The sequence below is a fragment of the Falco cherrug genome, chromosome 5 (genome assembly GCF_023634085.1).
Source record: "Falco cherrug isolate bFalChe1 chromosome 5, bFalChe1.pri, whole genome shotgun sequence".
In the NCBI taxonomy this organism is placed as follows: Eukaryota; Metazoa; Chordata; class Aves; order Falconiformes; family Falconidae; genus Falco; species Falco cherrug.
The window spans coordinates 91,794,239-91,803,410 of record NC_073701.1 but is presented as its reverse complement, the minus strand read 5'-3'; positions in this window follow the sequence as shown (position 1 = coordinate 91,803,410).

The following is a 9,172-nucleotide window of genomic DNA, read 5'->3' as shown; positions in this document are numbered from 1 at the left end:
CCTGCCCCTGAAGAAAGAGTTTTCTTCATCTGGTGGAAGGGGACAGCGTGAGAGAGGGCACCTTGTTTACTTAGGAGAGCTGTCACCTGCATGGGTCTAGGAGGAGGAGAGGCAGGAGGAGCCTGAGGTTCTGCTGTCAGGTGGTTTGCCCGTATTTCAGTCAATTATTAGACCAAGAAATAATGAAGCAAGCAGGACCCCAATATCCAGCCCCACAAGGTGAGAGCTCTGTTAGACCATTCAGTCAGGATTTCTGTCTTGTGCTTTAGCCTGTGCCTCTGAGTTCCCGGAGAGTCTTTAAGGACCTCAGGTGCTTTTGGAAGTTGGAGCTACACTTCTAACCAAGAACATAAGCTCCCCTAGTCAGTAAAGATCCCAGGTCACCTCCTAAACTCTCGAGAACACCTTCTCTGTGACAACAAACCCCTGGGTTTGGTAACTGCTCTTAGGTTTAAGGGATTTGCTGCCCTTTGTAAAACTGACACATTACTTGAATTTACTGAAATTACTTTTGCCATTAAAATAACAAACATTTGAAAAGATGTGGAACAGCTCGCACCATAAAACAATTAAAGAGCTTTTGGCCTCCCTCCTCAAAGTGAAGGCATGGTCTGGTCATAGAAGTGCTTTAAAACCCCTTTGAAGTGTTGAATGTGTTCTTAACTCTTTGTATTCAGGATATGTCATGAGAAGTTGCAACACAAAACAGTCAGACAGGTTTTTTAGGACTAGGTTTAAATGCAGGAGGGACCCTTAGCTCTAATGAAATCATTAAAGCCTTGTCTTTGGTTTCATCATGTCCACCTGTAAGTGCTTTACTCTTGGATTATTTCCACTAATTCACTGAAGTAATAAGGTGCTATATGGAGCGATGAAGGGAATAAGCACTTTGGTCTTTCTGTTTGCAGCAGTAACGTTAAGAACACAATTTTCTCCTGATGGCTCAGAAGAGGTGTTGTGCACAAGAGTCATACAGCCGGAGGGTTGCCTCTGTCCCACACTGTAGAAGTCCACCTGTGAAACCCTCTGATGTCTTTACACCGAGTGCTTAAACACCAGCTAAGCTCTGGGAAAATGTGTCCTTTTCTGCCAAGGCAGAGAAGAGGAGGAGGAAATTAAAAATCTGTCTTTGCTTTGGCTCTCAGGCAGCCCCAGAGATGCAGAGTTCAGTGTCATAAATCAGTCACAGCCTGATCCTTTTCCAAGTCTCAAGTACCCTCAGCTTCCTCTTGTTTTCATGGCAGCTGAAAAGCACACATGGCTCTTGAAAGCCATTTGGTGAGCTGAGCTCTGAAGGGCTTCACGTGTGCTGCCTCCTGCCCCAGCCAGGATGGGAAGGGAAGAACGAGTGACTGGAGGTGATAAAGCAGTAACACATTGTCTAAGCAGCTTACAACTGCAGAAAGAAGCTTTTTTTTACAGAGAAAAAAGGGAACAGTTCTGCCAGAGATGCATTTTACTTGTCTTGAGAAGAGCTCCATGTCTTCTTCAGTGTTAAATAAACACCAGTATCGATACTGGGAGATTAGCTAGCTGAGAATGTGGATAACAGCATCAGCCCGTGTGGATTTGTAGTGTTTCCCAATGTTTTCCTTCACCATGTGCTGTATAAAGCTTCTGTCCTCAGGTGTAGCTTTCTCACCACATTCTGTCTTCTGCTGCCCAGCTGGTCACCCTGCTGCCAGGTTCTGGCCAAAACCTTCAAGCAAAATATTGCTCACAATACCATCTGCTCTGATGCTTCTAGTGCAACACACCCCAAACTCAGGTTCTTCCAACCCTTTCAAATATGGCACTCTGCTCTACTTAGGCAGCTCTGTGGGTAAAAGAAATGTATTTTGCTCGGCACAAAGTGTGTAGTCACTTCGGGCACGCACCGCTGGTGGGTGCCAGTTCCCCACCCCACTGGGGACCTCCAAGAAAGAAAAGGAAAACTGGATGGCCCTGAGAGGTCTTCATGGAAAGCAGAGGCATCACTTACACTCACAGAGTCAGGACACTGATGCCAGAAGGAGGCATAATGTCGTTTCTCTTCCAGCTTCTTGTACACTCTAGTACCCTGGTTTTTTCACAGCAAGTTTCTCTTTCTCATACCTTGAGGTACAGATCAAATCAGCTGTGCTACTGGGTCAAATTCTGTAGCGATTCATAAAATGGGGGTGAGTATGAGTAAGTTTAGTTAAGCAAGTGTCAAGCAGTCAGTGTAAGACTGGAAAGGGCGGTGAGGTTGGACAGGAACACAAGGTCAGTTCCATTAACAACAATATTTCTGGATCTCTCAGATTTATCAAGATTTGCAGAGAAAGGGCCTGAATTTTGCTTAGTGACTCAGGAAGGGATAACACCCTGCTAGGATATGTGTCATTGAACGTTATCACTCCTTTGCACAGAGCACACAACAAGCAGGAGCACCCAGTGCTGTTCAAGCAGTGCATTGTGCAGAGGAGCTGGAAATTCCTAATAAAAGGGTTGATGCAATATTCACATCCTTCTCATTTTTTATTCACACTTCTCTTATTACACTTATGTATTTTAATTCCCTTTAATCATGGACTTAAGAGTTATTGTGCCCTGATAAGCCAGCAGTCTTGGTCTGATGATGCTGTTTATGTGATGGCATTATACCACACACAGCACAAACACAAAATCCTGCAACTTTGCCCGTCAGAGCAGGGAGAGTTTTGTCATCGTCTGCCAACATAAAAAATTTGGCTTCAATCTTCAAAACAAAAGTATCATATTTTAATCCAATGTTAATATTATTTTCTCTGTTACGAACTTTCTATATTTTGCTTAAGGCATAAGTAGTTCCCTTGTTTTTAATTAAAGCTATATGCCTCTCTGGATTTCAGGAAGCAAATTAATTTCTTAAGAGATCTCTCACATCAGAGGCAACAAACTAGATTAAACTTGATTCAGCATTTGACTGTATTTTTACGCTGTGGCTGAATATAGCAACACATTATTTGAGACTCGGCCAGGCTGGGAATCACAGCGATGGGAGGATGCACAACCACGGAGTCCTGCAGAGCTTCTCCTGGGTGAGTCTGGGAGTCTGCAGTATCACAGTTTGATGTGCTCTGTCCTTTGGTACAGGTACTGCTACATGTGCATGGAGTTAGGTTTGACACAGAGAGTAATGAGTGTTCAGATACCTGAAAATACAACAGAGGCATAGATAGCCGTGCCTGTGCTGTGCTGCAGCGAGAGGCTCAGCCTGGCCTCTTCACCGTGAGCTCCTTTCTGCCGGCTCCAAGGACACCTGCCCCAGGAGATACTTACAGCACACCCACCTGCAAAGGGTTTTCGGCCATGTGAGAGTGCGAAAATGTCCTACGTTTCCCCAGCCTAAAGGAGAGGTATCACAGGGCATCCTGCTCACCTCAGAGTTGCGCACAGCAGCTATGTATGTGCCTCCTCTAGGAATATCCCATCTCTAGGAAGCCACGGTGCCAGCCGCCTGGGGCTTTGTGCTGCAGCCCTTGTAGGATTGTGCAGGTCTGCTCCGCAAATACCATGGTAATGTGGTGCTGGCCTTAGGGAAATCTGTGATGTCCTCACCGGGTTTCTTTAGAGGTCTTTCCCTCCTGGCGAGCGAGGGCAGGTGGCAGAGGGAGGAATAGGTTATTCCTCTCTTGGCAGGAGCTGGCCAGCTGAAGCCTGGGGGCTGTCGCGTGTTGGATGGGGCCTGGAACCAGTGCGGTGTCCAGCACTGCTGAGCCAGAAGAGCCCATTTTCCAGCCCTCAGCACTACTGAACCATTTGCCTGTGAGTCCCTCCCCAGGCCGTGACTTGCTCCAGTGTGTGCCTCCCCAGAGGTCAGTCAAGATCATGATCCTTGAAGACCACAACAGCAGTCACCTGAATTTCAATTACTAAACCCAAAATATTTCTGTTAAATAGGGGCAAAGACAAAGTGGCATGAAAGTAAAACCAAAACAGAACAGTAATTATAAATGGCCAAAACACTGCCTGGCAGAATAGCAAGCAGCTTCTCCGAAGGGATGCTGGCACTATATTTCCCAGGCAAGCCCTGGCCACTGTTCCCCATTACCTCTTTACAGTCCAGCTGAGCACACTTTCAGTTGCTTATCCATTTTGAAACACCCTTAAAGGTACTGTTAAAAATAAATTAAATAAGTATGCAGCCGATATTTCTATTTAGCTGGTAAAACATTTGAATATATCTGAACACCAAGTCAGAGCCAGCTCCTTGTAAACATTTATGCTTGTGCTCTAGGTCTCTCGGTGTGGTGTACCTTTGCAGATAGCAGTGCAATAAAATGCTCCACTATCTCCAGATACTTTAGACTGTGCCATTCCTTAAACTGTGTGAATTATGCCTGAGGTTTCCCTCAGGTAACGGTTAAATGGAAAAATGTATTTCCCAATATTTCACCTGGTCTCTTATCAGTTCTTGCGTTCCTATCAGCTTCAGCTTGTTTTGCAAGAATGTGCAAAATGAAACGATCTGGGGCTTTGCTCATGGAGCAACATCCCTGTGTCCATCTAGCAGAGGGGCTCACCTAGCTGCAGACTCGGCGGCCCGACAGGTCTGGGGTCTGCGAACTCCCACATCATTGCTAAGTGTTTGTTTCAGAGCTGTTTGAGTGCGTACAGCCCTGCTCTTTATAGCCCTTTGAAATCACATCTGGATTTGGAAATTTTAACCTGAACTCACCTTTATTACCAGCCTGCTTGTCCCATGGAATTGCCCAAACTGGGTAGTCATGGGATATGGAGTATTTTGTCTTTTGATCTTATGTCAGGATAGTTTCAGATTACTTAAGGAGCCTCACTTTCCTGAATATTTTGGTAATTGTTAAGAGAGGGACTTCCAGTTCCTGTGTGGCAATGAATTGGAACTGAAATTCTTTGATTTTTTTAAATTATTTTTCAATTTACTGTTAACATACCTACCTTATTCCATTTGTGGGCTCATAAACATTTCTATGCAAGCCTCCCAAGTATGCATTGCAATCTAGCACAGAAAAGCCTGCTTTTCTTACTTGTGTTACAAAGATCCTTAGATGTAAAGCAGTAGGTTCAAAGACCACATGCTGAAAATCAGTCGTTTAGATTAATTTTTTAGATTAGTGCTAGCAAGCTTTCACTTCTTTAAAGTTTTCTTCTCTACATCATACAGAGACACATACTTTAAAAAACATTCAAATCCATTACACGGTAAATAAAATATTAAATCTATTTTAAATTTATTATTATCATAAGTACTAGTAGGGTAAATTAAAGGTAAAATTCAAGAGCCGGGTTCTGTTGTAAGCAGAAATTAAACATAATTTTGTTCATCCTTCTCATTCTCATACTACCTGTTGAAAAGCCCCACGGTACCCTCTGTTGCACCCACACCTATCTGCTTGTTCGCAAACCAACACAGGGAAACAACTACATGTCCTCATGCAGATCGGCAGGTGGCCTGACCTGGCATGCTGTCTGCGCAGGGGAAGGCAGGAGGAGGAAAGTGGTACCTGAGGACTTGGAGATAATTCCACCCGTAGCACTCCTTATTAGCGCTGCTTGTTTGAGGAGGTTTACAAGAATGGCAGCTGAGAGATCCAGTGAAAACCCCCACCACCCTGCCCCAAATGGAGCATTTGAATGAATTTTCATGTATCACTCGGTGAAAAAAAGAGCAGGTAGCAGTGTCTGTGTTTCTGTGCTCACAGTCCCAAACCGGCCAGCTCTGGGACTCCTGGGCTCATCCACAGAGCCTCGCGGTCGGTTGAGTCCTGAGACCTTGGTTTTTTCTTCCTCCACACAATACTTGTAGCTGCTACTTTGGCCTCCGCTTGTACAATGGGAAGCCTTTAGTTCACGTGGCTTAGCTGTGCCTTGCACACAGCCTATGGTTTCAGACTTTTTCTGTTGCATTAACTGTTTCTTTCAGTAAAAAAAGAGGGTTATTTACTCCCTGTGCCAATCCTGAAGGAACGCTCGGCCACCCAGAGCTGTAATCAGGCTCATCGTTGTCTTTGGATCCCAAAGTGGCCACTATTGCAGTTCCTATCTGCAACATTATTGATAAAAAGCTGTACTTCCTCCAGCTGGGATAAAAATATACAAAATCACAAATCCCAAGCCATTCTGCAATTAGCCAGCACTACCAGCCATGGGAAAACCCTCCAGCCCAGGGGTGGTGCAACCTTCTTTTGCAGCAACTTCTGGGGAACAGACCCTGGCTGCAGCACCTGCTGCCAGCGCTGGTGCTCCCCGTCGCTCCTTGACAGACTGCTTCAGGTTGTAATCATGCCAGAGCAAACAAGCTAAAAATATTGTGCCTAATCAGTTTAGGATAAAGGCCATCTTGGAAAACATAGTCACTCCAGGAAATGAGCTTCTTTCTCAATAGCTGGCATCATTCCCACTGAGTCACCGATGGGGCTCGGAGCGCTGGGCTGCAGGAGTGAAATGGAGAAGTCCTTTGGGTGAAACTAAAAAGGGGACCTCCCCGATGCTGGGCTTCATGCAAAACCACCTGAAAATAAAGTGATAAGAAGCTGATTGGCCTAAAGGGCAACGTTGCAACTGGGAAAAACGACCTGGGAAAAAACCTGGGAGCTGCATATTTTTACCAGCCTTTTATCAAAACCTATGAAGGTAATGCAGAGCAAGCAGGAGGAGGATAAAACAAGGGCAGGACTCCCAGCAGGGCTCTCCCCTGGAGGGGGACGATGTGGCAAACACACCTCGGGATGGGGACAACAGCACCTGGGGAACCTCCACAAGCACAACTGGGTGGCTGCCCAGGCTGGGCAGAACAGAGTCCCCTGGGTAGAAACAAGCAGCTGGAGGTCTGAGGAGGTCAGAAAAGTAATCAGCCCTTACCAGACTCTTCTTCGTATCTCAAAATGCCTTCCCTATCTCATTTCCCAGGAAGTTTGCGTGAAAAAAATGGTCACACAGACAATGAGCTTGGAATAAGTACGTTTGGGTGATCCAGTCTGGTGTTGACTGAAATTAAATGCTTGCTCTAACACCACAAATCCTCAATCCTGAAAACAATCCTGAAACAGCAGTACAAAGTGCCACAGTCTGAAAATCCCTCACTTATGTCATATCCCTTAAAAAGGCATTAATAACAACTAACTCTTTAAGATTCATCATATAGTAGTACCTTTTCATATGATAGTGGCTTTCATGAAAAATGCATTCAAATATTTGTATTCTTTTTATTAGCTGCCTTTATGATCAGAAGTTAATTGCCTTTTACCTACCGGCTGCACTTGCTTGATGTAATATTTTCCAAGGTTCACTGGAAAGACTTCTTTATTTATGACTCATGATGGGCCTAAAATAAAAACCATGTAGCTAAGTACATGTGATAAATGTGAGTTGGTTGCAATTTCATGTCACTATCAGTACAAGCCCCGATTAAATATCCTCTGTCCCGTGATGTGTCCGTGGAAAAACCACCATACAAACATGTGTGTGTGCCTTCATTTTGTTAAATCGTTCTGTTTTTCTAGCCAATCCAGCTTTTATTTGCTGAACTATGTACTCAGAGCCTGGTTTAAACAGCACTGAGGAGTCAGCTTGCAGCTTGTTTTGGATCGGCAGGATTCACCGTCAGGACAAGGTGAGCAGGGACCTCCTGAGCTATGGGATGCGAGGTACGGTGCAGCACTGTTCTTCGCAGTGGTGCCAGCTCCTAAATAGCGATCACAATAAATAAATGGTAGACGCAAAGTTTTGCTGAGACTCATGAAATCCTAAAGAGTGTTGAGGTGCTGCAGTTCGGGTTGGAAAGGCTGCATCACCTAGATGAGCGGTGGCAAGTCTCAAAAGCTTTCTGCCTCATCTCCTGGGTGTAAAGTGAGGCTTTGCCAAAAGCATACCCACCTCCACAAGAACCCTTCTGCCTTTCTTGTGCACGTTAAGATGTTCCTGAAGTTTCTAGGACAAATTTCTTCCACCTCAAGCTAAGTCTTCATTACTTTTAAGCAACTGGGGTTTGTTCCAATGACTGACTAAACCACAACTCTCTGTAGTGAGACGTACCAAAAACTGGTGAAATTATCAGGGTGAAGCAAAGGAGAAAGTGGGGGCACTTTCAGGAGAACGCAGGTGGAAATGCTGACCTGCAGATGGCTGCGACAGCAGAAGTAACTGGGAAATCCAGCTCGCTGGGGAGCTGGTGGGAGGCAAGGAAATACAGATTAAGCTACGAAGGGGTTTGGGCCGTGCGCTTCTGCGAGGTGTTCTGTGCCTGCAGCCTGGCACGTGTGCGGAAGGTGGGTACAGATCCTCAGAGTGGCATCAGCCCCTGTGGGGTCCTGTGACTCCTTCGTGTGCAAGAAGGGCACAAGGGGACAGGGAGAGGGGAGTGGTCTGGCCGCTTTCCTCGCACCCCCAGCTGGAATCTTACCCTTGCACAGAGGGCTGCTGGCATGCTGTTTTGAAAGGGTGACCCTCCTGTGAGGCTTCTTTGGAGGGCTCAGAAACTGGCCCCACCAAGGAGGAGGAGCAGAGAGATGTCCCCACGGCCCTGCTCCCAGCCCTTCCCCTCCGCCTGTCAACCCACAGGGGAGTAGAAACAACTGAGCACTCATTCTGGGCTGTAAAGGGGCAATTCTGGTCTTGGTTTAGCCACATGAGGTAAGAAAAAAATTTCTTAAGGACAACAGGTTATGTCTTCTCTTGGCAGCTGCCCACATGTTGGAAAATGAAACTTTGTTGCTTATACACGAAGCAATTGAAATCTAAGATTTTTCCAAACTGGTGCAAATAATTGCAGACCACAGTGCTCAGCCTTGACTGCCTTGTGCACTGCAGAGGACTCCATTAATATTTAAACTCCGTCTTTTGACTCTTACCCCAGAAGCTGTGGCAGGGGTTTGTGATGTAAGCGGCGCTGTGTAAGCAAGACAGCCCTGGTGGGCCGGGGTGCTGAAGGCAGAGCTCACACGCACGCTGCAGACCTGGAGCTTGCAAGGTGCGCGGGCTGGGAGTCACAGTGGATGAACCAGGCTTGCCCAGCGAGCTGCAGCCAGTACTTCTGGCAAAGCTATCACACCCGAGAGCTGACCTGCACAGTGTCCCGGGATAGTGAAGAGAGTCATGCCGGGAAGGAGTCCTGGCGTGCAGGCCCTCAGCACGTGCCATGCCATGGCTGTAACCTGTTTGCCATTGTCCCCGTGATTAGGGAGCAGTGACA